The 23,020-nt window shown below is 36.8% G+C and overlaps 1 protein-coding gene across 2 annotated transcripts in view; it reads left to right on the top strand.

Moving 5' to 3' along the window:
- The window catches only part of Tup (LIM1_Isl and LIM2_Isl domain-containing protein tup), a 58,208-nt gene that overhangs the window by 10,372 nt on the left and 24,816 nt on the right, over positions 1-23,020 (top strand). The window lies entirely within an intron of this gene.

Raw genomic sequence — 23,020 nt, forward strand, 5'->3', positions numbered from 1 at the left:
TTTCTAAATCAAATTCACCCTTCTGCAAATCAATTTAACCCATTTTTATCAAGATTTTTAATGTTTGAAATTATACCCACTCATTTTTGTCATAAATGCATAAAATGGATGAATGAACAACAAATCTGTTAGAAGAATTTATAAATGTTGTTATAATTAAAGAAATACTTTCTCTCTTTTCTAGAAAATGATTTCCATATTTTCTTTAATAAGAGTATTTTCTAATTCTTCCAATGAATTTACCCTTTCAAATTACACCTACTCATTTTTGCCATAAATGCATGAAATCCGCTGTCTACTAATTACCTTGGATTGAGCTATTTACATCAATTCATATTGGGACACGGAAGATTTCAGACGTCGAAGGTTTGGACAATGTAGGTCCTACTATAGCTCAATAAATTTGATTGAGAGACACAAGAATGTTTGAGAAATGTTCTATTTCGTATACGCACGGTAGCGGCGGCAGTAAAGAATGTTTCCCCGATTGCAACCAGACAAAATGCAGCTTGCGTTGGTTTTAATTAACGGCTCATACATTTGCATGATTAGACCCTGAAAGTTACGCGGTATCAGCATTCCGTGCACCGAAAACAACCACGACATTAATGGTGGAATCCTTCTACCTCTGTCTCTCTCGTTCTCTCTCGTTCTGCCATTCACCGACGCACGTAATTTTACCTGACATCGACCTTAAATATTTAAATATTCGTCTTCCACCTTCGTCTCCTCAGATTCATCTACGCAATTGGAACTTCATGCGGGCACTGTTTAACCCTTTGCACTCGGAGCTATTCTAATTCGAAAACCGTATTTTTCTTCCGACCTGAAATAGTTCTATTTTATATTTATATATTATTATATTTTATATGATTTTTTCTTTTAACAAAGTCTAACAAATATGAATGTTAGGCGTTTCCTTTTAAATGAAATAAAATTTGATTCGTGTTTTAATTAATATATCAGCATTAAAATAATCGTAGCTATGCAGAAAACATTTTTCTTTTCCCTTTTTCCCCATTGTTGGGGATAAAAATGTTTTAATCACTCGTGCAATCGTAACGTTAGAATATTTTCACAGCAAAATTAGGTGCGGTGGTATTTGAAAAATTCAAATGCCTATAAACGATACGTCTGTGTCAGCGTGTAATAAAAATAGAGCCACGTGTAGTAACCATATAATGCAACAGCATTATTGTTGTCACGATAAAAATAGCTCGTCAAGTATAGCTCGTTAAGCGTACACGCCTATGCTACCTTCACTGCTTGCACTTGGCTGTTTTTCTACGATGCTTCATATTTCTAATTAGTAGACAGCGGATCTTTATGCAAAATACAAATTTTCTACCTGCATTGTAAGAAAGTGGGGCGAATTTAAAATTTATTGCCTTTCAAAATATGTTCAATAGGTTGAAACTTACATCTACTCATTTTTGCCATGAACGCGTAAAATCCATTTAATCATTAAATCAATTTTAGAATACATTTTTTAAATTGAAATCGAAGAAAATGTTATTTTTCTGATTAAAAAATAAATTGATATATAAATTAGTATTATAAAATTCATTTGTATTGTCGTACTTTGTTATGCGCGTCATAATGCATATGCAATAGGTAATCGTGTTTCTCCAACATACTAAAATTAGTTGACAATTAAAGATGGGATATCTTTGCGCAATTGAAATATCGCATTGTCACACTACCGTCATACTCGTAAAATACATTATGCAAGTGCCACTACATTAGTTACAAAATTGCGGAGCTGGATGTTAAGTAATGTATCGAATATTTTCTGTAAAAAATTCAATCTTCGGTCGAAGAATGATTGACTTATGAATCGAAGTTGTGTATCTTTAGAATAAGTATGTAGCTTTTTACGTTGCTGCGATGCGATTTTAATACGTTTGCTTGGAAATAATTCAAGAATATGTAGTCACTTCGAATATGCTTAGAGATTATGGTCAGCTTGGAAACGTTTAAAGTTTAAGGTCTGGGTACTCTTGGTACTAGATCCGCTGTTTATGTACTTATGATTGACAAGTAGAAGTAAAACAAATTTTAAGAAACTTACCACCGATGTGGCATTCAACGCGTTAATAATGCTTCTTTAAAAACAAATGCGACGCTTCCATAAAACAGAGTGGAATTTAATCATTTAAAACAGTGTCGAAGTTAGTACACGAAAAGTAATTTATTTGTATGAGCTGTTTTTATTTAGCATAAAAACACAGATGTATAAAACTACGTGACAGGTACGTTAACAATGTATTTTAGAAGTCAATCTAACCGCAGAGAACTTTCACAATTAGTTAGCAATAAACTTAAGTGAAGAATATCGGTCCCAAATGAAGAATTTTCGATCGAAATTTTCGTAGACAACCGCATGATTTGTCACCAGGGGGGCCGTATATATTATATGTGTATCCGGGGGACACTTAGGGTGGTTAGAGAGAAAAGGGAATAGAGAAAGGGGGAGAGAGAGAGAGAGAGAGAGAGAGGTGCTGTAGGTGGAAATCATCAGCCGATTAGAGTGCAGATGTTCTCGTACGGAGATTATAAGCTGTTTCCACCCTCTGTAATGCTCCTACGGGATTCTTGGTCGGATGGGGCCGGCTCAGGGAGGAATGGGTATAACTCGATGGGGTGAGCTTGATTGAATTATCATGAGTGTTTGCGGAACGGCGGCCTGCAATTGAATTAGACTCGGGTCCTTTTTCTATCGACGCACGTAGACATCTATCAGTGTCTCGATAGGAGAGTCTTTGCTTTTAATGTTAATCAATGCCTTCGCCTCGTCTCACGAAACAACGGCATCTACCATGGTTGTACATAATAGAGGAACTGTACCGAGTATGTACTGATGTGTTCTGAATAAAAACAAAAATTGGAGAAGAAACTGTGAAAAAATAAAATCGTTAACATTTTCTATGTATTATTGCGGACGAAAAAGAACCATGTACCAATTACTGCTACCCATTACTGTGGATTAGAATTCGAGATGTACGAGCGTACGGAAACAAACTATGTACCTATACGTATCTAGGCACACACACATTCATTTACAATTCTTATAATTTAATGTGATATTCATAAATCAGATTATAATTTATACTGGACAACATGGGTCATTTGTCAACCGGAAGAACATGTTATCGATGATTAAGACAAAAAACATACGGAAAATATTTCCAAAGAAGAGGCAATATTAATCAAAGAAATAATAAAAACACTCGCCCACGGGGACGAGTAAATACATGATTTATCAAAGTCTATCTTATAATTATCGGTCATTGAATTTCCACGTGACCGTATGCAAACTATTACACGAAGTCGCAATTACATATACATATACAACTTATCCAAGTTGAGGGATATCAGTCCGAGCACCTATTAGCTTCCAGGTAATAGATATTATACAATATTCAATTATATCGATAATATCTCGTTAAATATTAGATTTATGATATACATATACGAAGGTCAATACTTTTTTACGCAGAATTTTACGCAGAATTACGCAGAAAAAAGTCAGGTCGTTTGGTCCGATAATAAAAAGGTTATGCTATATGCGTAGAATCCGCAGTCTAGTAATTACAGTATACATTATATAAATTTAGAAAATAATGTTCTGCGAGTTCAACATGAATTTTCGTTGTAACGTCTGACTCTTTGCATTGGAAATCTTGACGAACGCTCGAGTCGTGGAAAAAAAATTAATCGTGACGTATCGGAATCGATGACGATTGCTCATGCCAGTTATCGGCCAGTTAGTCAGTTTGACAACCTGATAACACAACGATGTTATCGAGCCTCCGATATTGGGAACACTTTTTTCCAACAGCGCGGCGCGGCGCGGCCCGCCTTTGATCTGTGAAAAGCACTGATTTCTTTTCGGTTTAGGTAATATGCGAAGGATGTCTTCGATAGCCGATAAGTATGTGTACCGAGCGATTACACATTATGAATTGAAGAATGCGGTATTTTTCGACGTTTCGGCTGTGTGAACGAAACACTTGATTCCACCGTTCCCATTATCAATTATTCGATTCGGACATCCTCATATACCTCGAGGAAGTATGTATGTACTATGTATTATGAAACGTATTCCATTTACTTGCAATTAAACATTTACCTCGCAACGAGTCGGTTTAATTATCGATCGACGAGGTCAGAATAGAATTTCTATATTTGTCAAGCATTTATGACAAAATAATGAGTAAGTGTCATTTAAAACAGCGGAAGATCTGAAAAACATTGTTATATTAATTTCAACCTATTGAACATATTAAGAAAGAAAATCAATTTCTATTTTACTCCAGTTTGTTAATTCAAGTAGCAAATTTATTCAGGTGTATTACTGTATGTTACAAATAACATTCACGATTGAAATCGTATTTGATTATGAATTATGAAATATATGCGCTTAACTTTCAGAATTGAAACATATTCTTATATTAATTTCAACCTATTGAACATATTAAGAAAGAAATTCAATTTCTATTTTACTCCAGTTTGTTAATTCAAGTAGCAAACCTATTCAGATGTGTTACTGAATGTTACAATTAACATTAACAATTGAAATCGTATTTGATTATGAATTATAAAATCTCAGATATAAACTCGATTGTTCGAGCAAATGGATTGATTAACAATATGACTAAGTATTTGAATTTTATTGATTATTACGTATTGATCAGACTTATGACGAATCGGTAATTGTGTGGAAGAAGGAAGAAGTGAAACGATAAGCTTTTGTTGGATAAGCAGTTGTGTATTTATTGATACACTTGATTCGGCAAATATGGATTTTTCGGACAAAGTAATGCTTCTGATACTTTCACGTTATTGATTTTTCGATATGATAATTTTCTATCGAGTTTATTGCACTTTTATCGCCACAACGTTACTTAATCGATAAACGCCGATCGTTGACATCATGCATATTTATAAGATGGAATTTCAAAAATAATTATTAAATAACATGATAGTGTATGAATATTGTTCTGAAGCAGACGATTGCTGAGAAGTTTAACTGTAAATAGATTCTCACCTGTATTAAGTTCTTGTTATCGATATTTTTAGTTTCATTGGCGTCTTTTTAACCGATTATTTTACATTCTCAACATTTCATTTTCTACAGAATATTTTTAAAACAGCTAGAGCAACTGTACCGATTACTGCGGTACCGTGCTTCGATTGTACTTCATTTTAATATCCTTCCTAATTTATCATGAAATAATATGTGTAAGCATTTTATGGAAGAATGATGTGTTCTGAATACAAAAAAAATTGGGAGCCGTTTTCATCAAATAAATTTCTTTGATCTTATTGAATATATGTATGTATGTATGTATGTAGAATGTTTGAGGTTTGAATTGCAAAATTTTTCAAAATTTCTTCTGCAATGTGCACGTTTAATAGTTACTTATTAGATAACGCGAGCACATACAAACAATGCAACCACCTGTTCGCCAATGTTTTATTATTTCCCAAGCTTCCTCTCACTTGACCACGCCATTTGCTTGCTTAACCTTATCACTGAGGATAAGTTCGTCATTGGAATCCGCTATCACCTTGCAGAAATTAGTTACAGTTAAGTTATAACTACAAACAACGTAATTTTTCAACAAAAGTTCGCATCAAAATTGTTATTTACTTATTACAAGACAGCGGATTTTATGCATTTACGACAAAAATGTGTAGGTGTAATTTAAAACAGCAAGATGTAACATTTCAAGAGTGTCAATTCTTACAAAACTTCCAAAGTTTTAATGCTTTCAAGGTTTTCAAGACAATGAAGACTTTGAAGACATCGAAGAGTTTCAAGAGTCCTAAGCTTCGAATTATGTTGCAACTGATACGAATTTTTTACCACGTTTTTATTAGCTCGCTTTCTTGTTTGTTTGTTTGTTTATCTGTTTGTCTGTTCGGTGGCAAATTTTGCAATTGATTTTAAACTAACTTCCTGATGAGCTAGGGACTTGAAATCGGTTACATGGCTCAGAACTGGATGACAATGCATTATTCAAAAAAAAATTTTTTCAAAAGTCCATTTGTCGTTAACATTGAAACGAAGCGAGTCGAAGTGATTCGGATCCTATCCCGGACAAGCTAGTATTTTTCCGAGTCTCGATCATGCTCACCCCATGAAGCCAGAGAGAATTGAAACGGTTAGTTCTGAATGAAGAGGCATAGGGAAGCGAATTCGGGTGCTATGGGCTTGAATCGGGCTTAGGCTTAGAATGATCTACGTCTATGTCTACGGACAACATTATGAAATGGAAGGACAGTGGTCCGCGCTCGTTAAACCGAACTAATGATGGGACCATATCGATTCCGTGTCGTAAACCCGAGCCTGGCGCCGGCGTTAGGGCCCCGGAAAGCTCGGTTTACAATCCGAGCGAAGAAGGTCGTCGGCGGCGAGGCGCGCAGCGACCGACGGGAGTCTCGTGGGGCCTTCTGGACATCGTTCTCTCAAAACCGACCAAATGGCCCCCCTCCTCGATAACCGTAAGCTGTAAAACCGTGTCGGAATACTGGTCGATGAGCCATCGCCAAGGTCTGCTTCTTGTCAGCGACGCTAATTTTGTAGGAGAATTAGGAAGCCGGGACCCTCTCTCTTACTCGAGGATATATTGCTGTGTAATAACACGGGACAAGATGCAATCGCGATCCCCGGAGACGCGAATATCATTCAGTGAAAGGTATAACGCGTGTACCTTCGCCAATTTGTTGACCAATCCGCCTCGCAAGCATCGTGCTTAATATCTTCTGTCGGGAATGTCTCCTGACCATTTTTCTCCCACGGTTTGTCCGCCGCTTTTCTCGTCGGAGAAGGAAACGGAAAACGGGATCATTGATCGGCAAAAATATTTAAATGACAAACACATTATCAACTTGTAGTATCTTTTTGTTCGAACGCGAAATGTATTTAGATATTGCATTCGATTGTTACGTCATTACAAAATCTATTTTAATTCTAAATCTATAAATCTATAATCTATAAATTAATTCTTCCACTTCTGTGATTTGCTGTTAATTGCTGTTGATCGAATTGATTTTCAAAAGGGCGAAATCGATTTGCAAAATGGTGAAATTGATTTTCAAGAAGGGTGAATTTAGAGTGCAAAACCTGTATTTTCCAAGTTCAGCATGAATTGTAAGGCCTGACTCTTTGATTGGAAATCTTCGAGAATGCATAAAGTCCAATTAAATAATTAATATATCGTAAACACATCAAACGTATACCTTAGTAAGTGTTTTAATACTTACTCGATCGCAATACATCGAGAATCTATAAAACAGGGGGAAGGTCGAGCTACATAAAATATTGCAATAAAAGTTACGGCGTAACGCACACTACGTATAATTGATTGAATTATAAAAAGTTAGCAAACAAGTTATATTCTCGAATATACGTAATAATCGATTAAAAGGTTATACCTTACATCGAACCTCTTTAGTGGCGTATTTATAATGTGCATTATACATACACGTACACATGTATGTACCGCTACTTTTCTTAGATATGTTTCGCTGGGCTGAGTGCCGAATTATAGCCCAAACGAACTTTCAAATAGCCATAATTTTATTATTGCAAAAGTGTTTTAACCCTTCCGTGAAATTAAAACCACTTAAATATTTTCGTTTTATGCGTCGTATAATGCCTCGGAACTGTTGCCATTAAAATATCATAATCTACCCGAACGATAATCGTATACTATTAAACACGACGACGGCGCGTTCAATAAATACTTGCGTTTTCTACTTATTCGGAAATATTGTAGATAGGAAATAATATTCCACCAAACTGTTTCTGCGCCAATGAGAATTCGTAATGGGACGAAGCAGCCATTAACTGTTGCGAGAAAACTTGCGGATACTTGAAGAATGGCAGATTCTATATGTTGAAATTGATAAGAATATTGCATGGTTGCTTAGTATGCAGCTATGACGTTGCACATTTGCAGAAATCTTCTGGCAATAACATTTTAAGCTAGTTCTTTCATCAACATATTTACAGTTACAGAGCGCTATACCTGATTCATTCAAGTTCCCTTCAAGCAGAGTTACAGAATATACGAAATGCTTTTATTTTACAGATATTAAAAAGAGTACATTTGAATACTGGTACGTACAGCAATTTTTAGTGGTGACTCAGAGTCACCACTCGAATGCTAAGGGTTAAGAAACACGGAAGAAACATTTTACACGAGTTATAGGAAATATTCCAAGTTGGAAGAAATGCTTCATATTTTCGAGTTAAAATAGCTCCGAGAGTGCAAAGAATTAGATTAAAGGATTACAAATAGCATTGTTTGATATGCCAATTCTGTGTCATTTAAAAAATTTCACGTGCAAAATAATTTATCTAAGAAGTATTCCATTCATTCAGTTACTGTGAAACATTTTACAAGAGCTGGTAATAAATAAAAGTAATGCACAGTGATCGAAAGAACTGGAGAAACGAGAAACTATCGATTTCTCGTTCTGCTGGTTAACAAGTCAGGTGCACCGCTATACATTGTTAAAGCCACGGCACATGGAAAACACGAGCGCGGGGATACATTGCGCTTGCTACAAGAACCGATTAGAATCGGTTCGAGCAAAAAGATTCGCGCAGGTCCACCCACGTAGCGCTTATAAATATTGAAAGGAAAATTTGTACCGCTGTTTCTGCGGCCTTTATTTCGTGCGGAGAAAGAGAGAAACGAACGAAACAAGAGAAATAAATTTCTTAAAAAGTTACGAACCCTCGAGACGTAATTTATTCCCGTGTCGATCGCCTTGTTTGAAAATGTTTTACTCGATCGCAGCGAATCGTTGCTCTGAATACTTTGAGTACGAATATTTCACGCGTGTTTTGCGTCTCCAGAAGAATTCAAGGATCACTGCAAAATTACAGAAAATCAATTAATCAAACAGTGGGTGTAGAGCGTAGAAAATATTTGTACAATGGACCGATTTCAAACAAAACTTCGTGAGATTGTTGTTTATTAACCATTTTTCTGTTAACAATGAATATGTATATTCTACATATTCTGAGAAGTCAAAACAAAATTAATTTCTTGATTAACCCCTTGCAGTATCATTTTCTCTACAGTCACAGTGATTAAAACGTCTTTATCCGCAAAACTGTCATTTTGTATGGCTACATTTATTTTAATGCTTAAATATTAATTACAAGCGAATATCAAATTTTATTTCATTTATAAAGAAAGGCGTGACACGTTAAAATATGACGATAATTGAAAGAAGAATGAAATTTTTATATGGCTCCTGTGTCTGGCAATCGATGCGCAACATTTTTTATTTTGCACAAAGATCCGCAGTCTATCGATTACTAAACATTTAGGTATTGTACGAGGTGTCGTACCAATTTCATATCCATAAAATTAAAAAAATTGTAGAAATACTCTAGTTGGGAAGAAACGTTTAATTTTTTTAGTTACAATAGTTCCGAATGCAAAAGGTTAAAATGATGCCAAACTTATGTTTGTGCTATTTGGTTTGACGAAACGATCAAAATTTTGTCGAGAATCGAAAATGTAGTGTTTAAATAGTTTTTGGATCGACTGCATATCCGAAAACTCGATAGTTTCGTCGTAGTTATGCACGTGTAACACCACACGATCCCCATTTTCGGTTGCGATCGCCCCGGCCGCAGCCCCCCGGCGATATCAGCGCCGTTTTTCGAACAAATCGAAATACAAGCCGGCCGAATTCTCGCACAACCAACCGGTGGACAGTTTCGCCGTGTGATTCGCCTGTCAAAGTATAAATATGTCGTTCCGTTCGGCGCGACCTTTTCGCGATCGGTACACAGAGGATGGAGACGAGCTGATTCGGGGAACCCGGGACGCAGTCTCACGAATTAGAACCTGCTCTTGGGCGACACCGGGGCGCCGGGTGGACGCAAAGGAATGCCAGCCGGACTGATAAAAGCCACGGACAACACCTACATAAATTTCGGACGGGGATATCTAAGGACGACCTTTCGTTCATTTAAGCATACATCCTAAATTTAGTGCTGGTCACGGTGCTGTATCGGCCTCTACGGATACGGGAGGCGCCTGCTTTGCGTGCAGCAGCTTGTCGATGCGCCGCGACGCCGAAACTGCGTCGCGTTGCATCGCGTCGCGACGGCTTTCCTTCGTTTAGTTACTTATTCGAGAACGGTGTTTTTATTCCGGAGAATCAGGGACCATCGCTGTTTTAACTATACTTGGGAAGCATTTTGACACTACACCTACCGAGCCTTTAAAAAAACTGGTACATAGAGACGACAAGATCTATTTTATTTAGACTTTGTGCGGCTCCTATTGTAATACGTGCTCTTCTTATGAACTCATTTTTATTATTTCAATAATATAAAACTAAAACACATCTGGAACCGGTTGGATGCGAAATATATTCAGAAATCGTATTCGATTGTTGTGTCACGTCAAAATAAATACTTTTACCGGACACGCAAATCAGGTGACGAATAGCTTGGCGTTTAATGATTTAATCATGTTGTGGAACGTGAAATACTTCTGTAGTTTGTATTTAAGAGCTCGTTTAATCTTTGATAGAAACAAGAGAGAAATCAAAAATAGAAATTTAGAAAACAAGAATCTGAAATACGGAGTTTCCAATCTGTCACGTTCTACTTTGTATATTCCGTGAGAACATAAATCAGCAGTGTCCATAACAATAAGTGTGCCGATCCTTTTTATACGAAATGTTCCAAATTTATCCTGGCGGAACTAGGTTCGCTAAGTAATATCAATTCAAAACAACGTCCCTGCCAATCAGCACATTTCCTATTCCGGCAGACCTATTTGAACAACTGGTTCCTGAATTATTTAAACAAGTTCTCGTCATCTGCATTCGTTTCTCGACCCTTTTGAGACAGTTCCCCCAGGGACCAAAAATAATATAATTTATAAGAAGACTTATTCTCTTATTACATTAATATTACATTTATTACTTATTACATTTATTACATTTAAATCTTTATTACAGTGTCTCTCCGTGACTGTGAAAAAGATCTCTACCGTAACTGTTACAATTTTATCCCTACCACTGGGGGAATCCCGCTTGGACCCAGTGACCCAGCCAGCGAGGTGTTGAATACCCGCGTGACTCACGACTCACACTAATGCAAGCGGAGAAAAAGATTGTAACTTTTCTAATATCCTTTTTGTTTATGAAACAAACTTCCTTCTCTTTATGCAAAATAAAAAGTGTTTTGCATTGATTGTGGAAAGTAGAAATGACGTACAAATTGATTTCATCCCTAAACGACTTTGTTACATTAAAAGCAATATTCCAACATTCCCGAATTTTTTAAATCTTTCACTGTTTTATATTTCACCCAACCAATTTCTTCATAAATGCATAAAGATCCGCTGACTAATAATTACTCTTATAATAAATGCAGGAGGATATGCGCTAAATAATAGTCACAGATTTAAGATTAGACTTAGAGTCTGTGTAACAGTTTCATATTGGAGACGCACCGGGCGACAAGAGCGTGTTTCGTTTCTCCTTCGAGAAAGTGCGATCCAACGCAGTATCTATTCCTCATACATCTACATATCATATACATACATACATATACATATGTATTAGTAAAGTGTGATAATAATACATGTTAGTTTTATTATTCCAAATCTCCTGACAATAAGCTATTACTGTTTCGGGCGTGAAAGAGGACAGCAATTGGAAAAGAAAGAGAGGCAGAGAGAGTCGAAGCGTTCGGAAAAGATGAAAGACTGGCGTGAGCCTTTATTTATGGGGGAGCCATATGAATTCTGTAAATGTGAAGTCCGAAATTTTAATTGCTTGTTGCACAAATAATTATGATCGTAATTATATCGTGTTTGGTGTTATTTCAATGAGAAAAACGGTCCAAAGCTAAACGTCTCATTGACGAAAAGCTGAGCTCGCACGAATCCTTTAACGTCTGTCGAACGCATCCAACCTCAACTCCTTTTTCAACAAAACTCCTTCTATAACTGTGACTCTGCAGACCCGAAGAAAATAGATTACTTAGGATTTAGGGTATACCAGTGGTCGGCAAACCCATTAGTCAAAAGAGCCAAATATCAGCAGTACAACGATTTAGATTTCCTTTGAGAGCCAAATTCGAAAATTTGAAATAACTTATAAACTGAAATAAACTTGTTTGTTATTCTAAATGACATTTGTCCACACTGTTTTGCTGTAAGCGCATAAAATCCACAGTCTGGTAATGAATGAGTTTTCATGAGGTACGATTTAGATGACTATTTATTATAGTGGAAAGCAACTTCTCTGCAATAATGTTTAAACGCCGCGCGGATTTGAAGAAAAGCCGAAAGTTGGCGAGCGTGTCGTTGTCCACGGTGCTCGGAAACGACAGTCGCACTTATAAATGATATCCGACGAACGCATTTTACGTCCACAGCAGTGCGGCGCGAGTGGACACAGTATCCGCGAGCAGGTCCGAAGGTACCCGGAGCCTGGACTCGCAACTTGTAAGGTGCATTCCCGATCCAGCTACGAAACCGGCCGGGCCACACAAAAAAAGGGAAATAATTAGCAGAGGTGTTAATGAAATACCAAACGAACGCCGTGGGACACCGGGTCGGCGCCTCTGAACTGCCAACCAGACATCCTCGACACAGTCCACGGCGCCGTTTTCTTTTCCTCGTCCTTCTGTAACGCGGCAACCGCTACTTTAACATATCTCCTTGTTCCCTGCTCTTCTCTTGCCCACCCTTACTCTCTCCGCATTTCCGTTTTGCCCGGTTCCGTCTGATCCGACGCCGACGCTTTCGAATGATCTTTCATTTTCGAAGAATATTCCTCCGAGAAAATAGTTGTCACCGCCACACAGTGGGGTGAACCAATGAATTTTCTGACAAAATCAAAGAACTTTCGATAGAAATCAGATAGGGTACAAACGTTTTTTAACCTTAAAATCATTGTGGAACTTGCAGAATTTCAAGAAGATTTCTATCAACGAATTTCTTTTAAGAATTGTTCTATATTTGTTCTGCATTTATGGAAAAATAATGAGCAGGTGTGATTTTCGATAAAAATGAGATAAAGCGATGATTTTTTTATTAATTAAAGCTGAAATATATTGCAGAATATGGGAAAACTAGAGACATTATGGTACGAACATTTTTTAAGATTGAAAATTTCTGTTAAACTTGCAGAATTTCAAGAAAATTTTGATTTTTCTAATACCACGCGCGGAAAAAATTTTTTATAACGTGCTATAAATCATTTAGAGTAGATTTTTTCACAATTTAATATTTTTCATAATGGAGGTTCTAACGAATCGTTGATGGAACAAGCAAATGTGCACCAAATTACGCCATGTTTGGTCTCATTTGAAACGGAAAAGCGTCACAAGTATGTTGGTAAGGACAATTATAAATTATAAAAACTATCGGAGCGCGCGCGCGCAAGAGAATAAACGAAATTGTCGTCTTCTAGAGGTTCAACGGTATTAATCACCGAATGATTGGATCAGAAGAATTGCAATCGCCCAGAACAAAGGAACCGACGACGATAATCAATTCCATTCCCGACAATCGGTGACTAAAGCGTCAACGATTTCTACTGTCCACGATCAATAATCTTTTATTCGGAAATTATTGTCTTTGAAATAATGAAATCCTGAAATCATTGTATTGCAATATAAACTTATAGTTCTTAAATTGCTGAAGCAGTTTTTTTTACACAATTCATGGATTGGAAAAACATCTTGTGAATTAATTTGCATTAGCCAACGTTTCGAGTTCGAATCAGCATCATTTTCTAATACGTGATTTCATAATGTGCGGAGACAACGACGACGACGACGACGTTCCGTATTATTTGAAAAACTCTGTTCACGAAGCACCAGAAGGAAGATATGTAAATTATGATACTCGATATTTGGTTTCCGACCTGCTAATCAAACAATCTTAATCTTCTGCCTCTTCTCTTTTTGTTCGCTCTTTTACAGCAACACGCTACCCTAAGATCCTTCGCTCTTCCTTTTGGCCTACGTATCTTTTCTGGCTTCTCGCGTCAGGTCCTCTTACTCTATTTATGTCTTTCTTCTTTTTCATTTTTACACATCCCTTCTCCGCCTTATCTGCCTGCTCTAAATTCAGGATTTTTTTATGCGGCTCCCATCGTCCTACCGTCAAGGGTTATCCGTCGTTTTACATGAATACGCGGTTCTCGGAAGTGTGGATTATAAAGCGGAATGGGTCTCAATCGCGTCTGGAGCGTCCAACATATTCACAGCGAAAGATAGGCCGTCCCAGAAGATTTCAATACCGTCGAGAACAATAGTTTATCATTAACATACTGCCTCAGCTTTGTCACAACCAGCGATGGTCAGCGTCCAATGCTTTTGCAATTTAAATACGTGTAGTATTAATGTTATATGTTATTTGCACCACATTAAAACTATTAATGAAGAATATAAATTTATAGTTAGCTCCTGCGTATTGCAATTGATACACAAACTTTTTAATTTGCACAGACATCCGGAGTCTAAAAATATGTTTATTGTTTCAAGGTTCACGTTGCCTTCACCGTCTCATTTTTGTTCGCAAACGCATAAAGTCCGCAGACCACTTATTATATTTAAAATTTTCATACTCTGCTAAAAAATCCGATGCATATATTTTTCTGAACGATCATTAAAAATATATTGTAGAAGATTCGTTTAGTAGAAAACCTGTCTCCAAAATACGGTTGTCGGAGCGTGCACGACGAAAGTGAGGTTACATTAACTTTCACTGATGAATCACTGCTATCGAATCAGCATTAGTCGCCAATAAAATTTAATTCACACGTTAGCGTGTAGTACCGCAAAGAAGTTTGTATAACGGTACATATTGTACAAAGGAAAATAAAATTTCTTTAGCGGGCAGCTTAAAACATAAATATGTAAATTTTCTAGTTGTAAATGCATTTCATTACGCTTCTAAATATCCAGGCAAACAGTTATAGGTATTAACAATCAGTCATCGAATATTTACGGTTACGATAAATACGAGCCAAGTTATAAATTGTTTCTTTCTTGAACAATTTTAACCCTTTGCACTTGGAGCTATACATATGTATGTATATTTTAACTTGAAAATTGAACATTTCTTCCGACCCAGGATAATTCCTAGAACGCGAAATATAAATATTCTGTTAGATATATCGTAAAAATATCCCAGTTTCGCGTTAAAATTGCATGTTTCTCATTATAAAATGTTCTCCGATAGAAGTCTTGCACAGGCACGTACAGCGTAAATAGTGAATAAATTTTCTGGCGTTATATAGACATTTCGAATTAATAATTATTATGCAAATATTAATTACGAATCGTGATTGAATTACTTCACAGCGCTTCAAACTCATAGGAAGAGACCTTCGCGGCGAGCGGCGCGCGGCGCGGCGTTTTGCGGAAACGTGCACAACGCACCTTGGAAATTCCCTGCGTGTTAATAAAATCTTATCAGCCGGCTCGTCGTTAATAACGTAAAGAAAGAGTTTACCGATTATTATGCGCAGCGTGAAGTGCATAGGAAAATTGGCATTTCAAACAGGTTTATGATATGCGCGGTAATGGCGGATATACATATAATAAAATTCCGCGTTGCTTCGTCGGCGTTGTACGATTTCTGGAAACTATGAATAATTCACCTCCATCTACATAAACATTGATTCTTTTTTTCTACTCCAAATTTATACTATAGCATAGGAGCTTGAGAGAGAAATTAAAACGGCGCGTATACGTCGACACACGCGCGCGCTCACACGAAAAAAAATATCGTTTGGATTATTAACAATTTAAATCAATGTTCCGTGAACAAAAATGTATTTATTATCAAACATTTCAAGTACCTACAGGTATGTTTTTTATGAAAGGACTCGGTGAATGGAATTCAAATGCTTGTTTTCCTTTTTTATTCGATTTTGTATTTCACATTATTGCATACTAATCGCGGGGAATTTATCACTAGACTGTGGATTTCGTAGTGAAGAAATTAAGAGAATTTGGAAACTACGATTACTCAATTTTCCGATAAATAGTGATGGCCTTACACTTCTTTAAAACCTGGAGAATTGTCAATATATTTTAGGTGTCCGGGCTACCAGAATTTGGCCACTTTTGAACATCCTCCTTTAGACGATTTGACAATGAAAATTCCTGTGTAAATAAAAAAATGCAAAGGTCGATGGTACAACAAATATCTGGCGTAACTCCGGTGCCGTAGAATTTGTCACCGCGAGCAAACATCATAAATCCGAACGTTCCATATTTATAAGAGGCAAAGCGACCGAGAGGCGCGCATCGGTACATCAGTGGATCGGTGCATCGGTAGATCGGTGCATCGTTGTATCGTTGTATCGGTGCACGGCGAGCACTCGAAGATGCGAGGTGGTTGTCGTCTCTGGGAGCTAATGGGACGCCGCCGACACTCTCCTCTCTTTCGAATCTCTTTGATCCTGACCGAACTTGCCCTTGCCTCTGCCTTCGCGACTCCTGTCCTCCTGCTTCTCCTTGCCCCTCCTTGTTCCTGATTCCACGTCTTGACCTTATCCGCAGCCTCCTCGGGATCTTCATGGTGGTCGCAAGTCTCATACGAGTTTGGTCTTGTTGGGAGACGATCCTGCAGAAATGATCAATTTTTGCGTCGCTTGGAAGCTCGATCATTTGTCATGTTAGTTTGTACATACATACTTATTGTTTCGTTATCGTACGCCTTTCACCGTGATTACCATTCTTTCTTTCTTTCTCTGTCTCGGAACCACACGTTTCCCTGACGACACACCGGTGACGAGTCTCAATTCAATTTTTGGGTTTAGGTGGATAGTCAATCGGTATTGTATAACGATAACTGGATAACTTGATTACAAGACACAGGAGTGAAATAAAAATGTCTTTCTGCTTTTAATTATTTATCTGATTAAGCTAAACCAATACGCTCTGATGTCATTAAATCTTTTTAATATGTCCACTGCTTTAAATTGTGCTTATCCATTTTTGTTATAAATGCATAAAACCTGCAGTCCAATAATAAGTTGCCATTCTCAATTGAAGTTTTCACTTTGCATAGTACAGCACCTTGATGTACAGTTACTAACAAAAATGAGCGTGCACACAGTTTAAAAATCAAACTTAACAGTTATATTAGAATCAGTGCTGAAGTACTTTATATGTATTGCACATTGCTATTAGGATATGCACTTTTAGATACATTTCTCACTTCCAATCATTTTTAATTGACGAGAACAATTACCGACGCTATTAATTCTCGCATAACGGAAGCTGAATCATTCTTGAGGATTAATAAACGTAGCAATTAATGGAGAATACAGTTTCATGCAAATCCAGTTTTTACAACCTGATTCACAACTGATGATACGCTATGTAAAAATCTAGTTCCTTCACCAAAGTTTTTATTTCGGTAAATAATTTATTGCCCTCTGTACTGCACATATGTATAAGCTCTGAATACTATGTAAAAAGAACTTGCAATTTCAAAAACTTACATCCGTTGATTAAATTTCTATGTTATTGTATTAAAAGCTTTTATAATTAATTATTGCACTGCCGATGAAAATTTACCTTGTTGGGACCAAGTTGATGAGAACAGAAATTAGTAGACTGTGGATTTGATGCATAGAATGACAAAAGTGGGACAGTAAAATTTAAAATAGTAAAACAATTTTGTAATACGTGCTTTAATAAAGAAGTTTATTCGAAAATTTCTTATGAAAACAATTTTTAATTTCAGTAGTTGTGACATAAAATAAGATAGTTAGTTCTAGTGTTAAAGAATTGATTGTACTTTTTGCAATCAATGCAGAAAATTTTGATTTTGCATAAAAATTTACAGCTTAGAAATTACATGAAAATCCGTTGCATAAATATTTTTGTTAATCGCAGAGAAACATTTAGAGTGTATTTGTTGATAAACTAAACAATCAACATTGCCATTCGGAAACAATTTATACTCATAAATGTATTGAATATGAACGATTGTTTTCAGCAAAATATTTGAAATGAAAATGATAAAAGTCGAGATAAAAAAATCCACAACACACTACATTTTTCAAATAAAATACTATTTCGAAAACGTGTTACATAAAATATTTTATTTTCAAAATTGTACGCACACTTTAAATTAAGTGTAGGATTATACGCTTTTTACTATTTAAAATACTATTTCACCCAGCTCTGTAAAGATCCCCGATCTAATCATTAGAATCGATTAGTGTCGGAATCGTTCTTTATTCCCGTGATTTTGATCCAGGTCAAATTCTCGGCCGTCTCCGGCACATGTGCTTGTTCCGTTCCCGCTCTCTCTTTCTCTCTCTTTCTCTCTCTTTCTTTCTTTCTCTCTCTCTCTCTCTCTCTCTCTCTCTCTCTCTCTCTCTCTCTTCTGCTCCTTTTCTCTCTTCTTAAATCTTATCCGTGCACAGTTGAAACCTTTCAGGGTGGCCGTAAATCTCAACCCTTTTCCATGCGCATTTACATCTGGCTGTACGCGCGCGGCGACAAAACGAGAGAAAAAAAGGAAAGCTCATCTGTAAGCTTATCCGCGCTATCGTGTACGCCGTGGATGTTCTTCTTATTTTCCAACCGGTTGGGAAACGTTTCAGGGGTCCCGTGTTTTTTACCGGTTTCCGAGGTAAAATTTCTAGAAGTCGGAAGCCGACGCGACGGGAACGCCTCGTTACGTTCCTCTCCTCGTAAAATTATAACATCGCGGCGAAATCACTTTCTACGTGTTAATTGTTTCTCCTTTTACGTCAGCGAAACAAATTTCGACACTCTCCTCTCTGGGAAAAGTTCGTTAACCTTCGCACGGTGAACATTGAACGCCGATAAGCGGGTCATCCGTGACCCTAAACACAGTATGTATAATTCTATGATATTATAAATAATATGATAGTAAGTGAGCCATTTAAAAAACGCAGAAATTGTGCAAGTCAAAACAGTTAATCGTTGTAAAATGAGGATTAAGTAAAGGTTCTATGAACCACGATAAAATATCGGGGACATTGAACGCCGATGAGCGGGTCATCCGTGACCCTAGACACAGTGTGTGTGTATAATTGTATTATAAATAGCATAATAGTAGTAAGTAAGCCATTTAATGCAGAAATTGTGAATTATAAAACACAATAATATCGGAGGATGTTACGATTGTCTTATGCAAGCAATGTTAAAACTATGTCAGATACAATTATTTTCTTTAGTGATGATTAAACAAACAAATATTAACAAAAGCTTACTTATAATTTTGGCTGTTTATTTTAAAGTATGCATACCACTCTGAAATCAAATATTTTATTTGACTAAAATAGTATTTCAATTTCGTGTCTTGACATACATATTCCATTTATTTTAATTGATATTCTTTATTTCGAATTTTTGTTGCTGAAAATAATGCTTCGTATTCAATACGTTTACGAGTATAAACTGTTTCGCAGTATAATATTTAACAAATTGAATTATTCAATGAAATTCATTTAATTAGCTTCATTTAATTTGATGGGGAAAATATTCGAATGAAGACTGTGCGCACTGATAGGAAACAACCACGCGTCATATAAAACAAAATACATAGATAATCTATGTAAATCAGAGTGTTGCATGATTTTTATCTCGTCTTTCACGAAATAAAAATGCTTGTAACATGTGCAGATTTATTTTTTATTCCCATTACTGTAAAGACTTCCATCAAATTTCAATTTGTAGACACTTACATGCGTTAAAAGCATCAGTATCTTCTCCTAATTCAAGCATATGTATGTACATTATGTATTTTCTCATAAAATGCGAATGTAAGAATACCAGGGATATTTCCTTTTATGTTGCAAGATCTTCATTTGTTAATACAGTAAGTTTGGAGTGAAAAAGAAATTTATATTCCTTCTGAATATGTTCAATGGGTTGAAACTAATACAACTGTATATTTAAATTCTTCTGACGTTTTCACTGTTTGAAATTACACCTCCTCATTTTTTGTCATGAATGCATAAAATCCGCTGTCTAATTATTAAGGTACGGAACCTTCAAAATAATCTTACTTAGACATGAAATAGTAGTTCTAATCAAAGTCATTGTAAAACCGAGTACAAAGAAATAAACTTATGAAATAGGTTTATGCGCTATAACTACGACCGCAACTACGTTTATTGGAACGACTACAACTACGGTTACATAATAGTTCGAGATTTAAATATAGCGCCTAAAATCTTGGGCCACACATGATCTCTCCTTACATAAACCCCTAAATAATCTTCATTACTCCTCGTATTTCATTTCTGACGTTTATTGCTCTCTTTAATAAGCCTTTAAGGGATTTATACCGGTCACGTGATTCTGTTCCTTTCAATTCACACAGTTCAAGAAATTACTTTATTATGCATTTATACTGTATAATATTCATGCCTAATACATGCCTAGTACATTAGTTATGAAAAAAGTACACCACAATTTATATATTTACTATTATACTTTTTTTAGAAATACAATGTATTTTGCGTTGTGTCGCTCTTCTCATGATCGAACAAGTTTATGCAATTTTCAATTTTTCCAGTGGTCTTTGCAGATCTCAAAACGTAAAAATTGTACTAAATCCTGTCGAATTTTATATTCCACCTTTTTTTAGAAATTTTCAGAAGCCAGAAATGCATAAAGATCCGCAGTCTAGTAGTTATGAACCGTTGCTTCAACTTTTGTGAGAAAGAGTACATAGTACAGTGCTCTCTATTTATTGAATAATGCATAGGTAATTGTTAGTTTACATATGTATAATATAATAGTTTACATTTTTACATGTTGTTCCAGGTTTAAAGTGCCAAACTTTGTCAGTATATGTATTCTATGGGTCTAAATAAGAACGCTTTATTAAAAAAAGTAGAAAGAAAAACATGGAATCTTATGCCACTTCATCTTATAATGTGTGGAGAAAGTTTCAAAATGTGAGTCACCTAAATTGCATGTAATCTATTTGGTATATGAGAAAAATGGTCGAAGCGAAAGTTGTATGGTTTCGAGAGTATAAAATGTAATATTTAGTTGTCTTCTATTCACCTTTTTCATCGAGATATACATACAAGTCACCCTGAGTTTCTCTATCGTAAGAGGCAAATTTTAATCTTGTGGTTGAAGAGAGAATGGAAGTCCGAATAAAAAACTGTAAGAGGGGGTGAAAAACTAATAGTTGCCGAGATATTCTCTATAAATTATTTTCAATGTAAGTGATCTTTTCCCTTCTACGACATTTTTGGGGATAAAGACGTTTTAATCGCTGTAACTGTAAGGAAGATACGGCAAGGGGTTAATCTCGATGCGCGGAACATTCTACTTGAAAAAGCCATGAATTCCACGAAATCTTCGATCATATTCCTGAATGTGTATTCAGCAAAAGCGACAAAGAATAAAAGTGCCGCGAAGGCCGAGCTATCTACAAAGACTGGCTCCGATATCGCGGATGACTAGCATTAAATACAAAGAAAGCCCGTGGGACAATATTCGAAATAAAATATCGGAGATCGACCGTGGACGGAGGGGCGGGCCGGGGCGGAGGGGGAGGGGTGGTTGTACGGAATAACGCGTTGAATAAAAAGGAGAGAATCGGCGAAATAAATAAAGGAAGAAAAAGCTTGGCGGATCGGGGAACAATATTGCGACAGCCGTCAGATTTAGTAGCAGGCAGAAAGGACTGACGTGGATGGTGTACCGAAATTTATCGAACATCTCGCCGGTTCGCCGATAAGGCAGGCGCGTCTCGGGGTTCTCGGACTCTCGGCCGCGGTGCGCAGAAATGCATTGGCGACAAACGAGACGCCGTGGAATCTGCGCCGACTCGATGGTTTCAGCCTCGGAAATCTGGGCGGAGTTTCGGAGCTACCGAGCTGGACGCGCGCCGCCCAGCTTCGTCTCCTGTTCGTCCTTCTGTGTTCAACGGGTTTCCCTCTCCCCGATCTTCCCACCCTGCTCAGGATTTCTTTAACAGCGCATTTGCAACGCGCAAACGCGCCTCGACGCTCTGCGCCGTGCCGGCTATCATTTCAGAATGATGCGCCCGACGCGAGGCGAAGCGAGGCGACGCGACAGTGCGGCGCAGCCACCGTTGCAGCCACTGCATTCATGTCAAGCTGCCTCCACGGCGATCTTTGTTCTCTCTTTTCAAAGTGGATTAGTACATACGGCTACTGATCGGATCGATACCGATACTACCGTCCCTGGTCATATCGAATTAGGACCATTCCAAATTTCCAGCATTTTTCATGTTTTCCGTAAAATTAAAACGCCTGTTGAAATTGTGATGACATATTTTATTAACTGATAACTAGGCAGCGGATCCGTACGCAAAATAAAAGTTTTATGCCTGAAGTGCAGCAAACTGATTTTTTGAGAATGAGAATTGATTTTTCTGTTTTTCATAATGTTTAATATTCATGTTATTCGTATGATTTACAACAAATACTGAAATACAGTTGGCATTACTTTATTCTCCCTTTATTTTTTAATATGCTCCTTTTTGGATTTTGTAAACATCATTCTTGTATTGTTTTTTATGAGCTTTTTCCCAAAACTTAGGTCGGCACTAAAAGGATTAAATAAAAATTTCGAAAAAAGTGGGCTTAACACTCGCTTGAAAACTTTTGTTTAGATAGAAAGTTTTCCCCAACTCTGTTTATAGGGTGTCACAAGATGGTATAAACGTGGAGGGGATGATTCTACATGAGAAAATATACAACACATTTTGTTCATTTTTTCTTCTCCTTTCCGAGAAAGTTTGAGAATTCGACGAACACGCGTGCTATTGAATAGGAATCGTGTGACGCGTCTGTTCGTGACCGACTCATTCTACTTTGTAAGAACGTTGGGTACGCGAACTTGACGGATTGTTAGCCAATTTTCTCGAAAACGACGCGTCAAATGAAAAAATTTATTGTATATTCTCCACTTTTTTTCCCGTGTAAAATTTCTTTCAATTGACGCATTCTGCACTTAGAGTGTGAG

This window comes from Lasioglossum baleicum, chromosome 14, assembly GCF_051020765.1.
Source record: "Lasioglossum baleicum chromosome 14, iyLasBale1, whole genome shotgun sequence".
NCBI lineage: Eukaryota > Metazoa > Arthropoda > Insecta > Hymenoptera > Halictidae > Lasioglossum > Lasioglossum baleicum.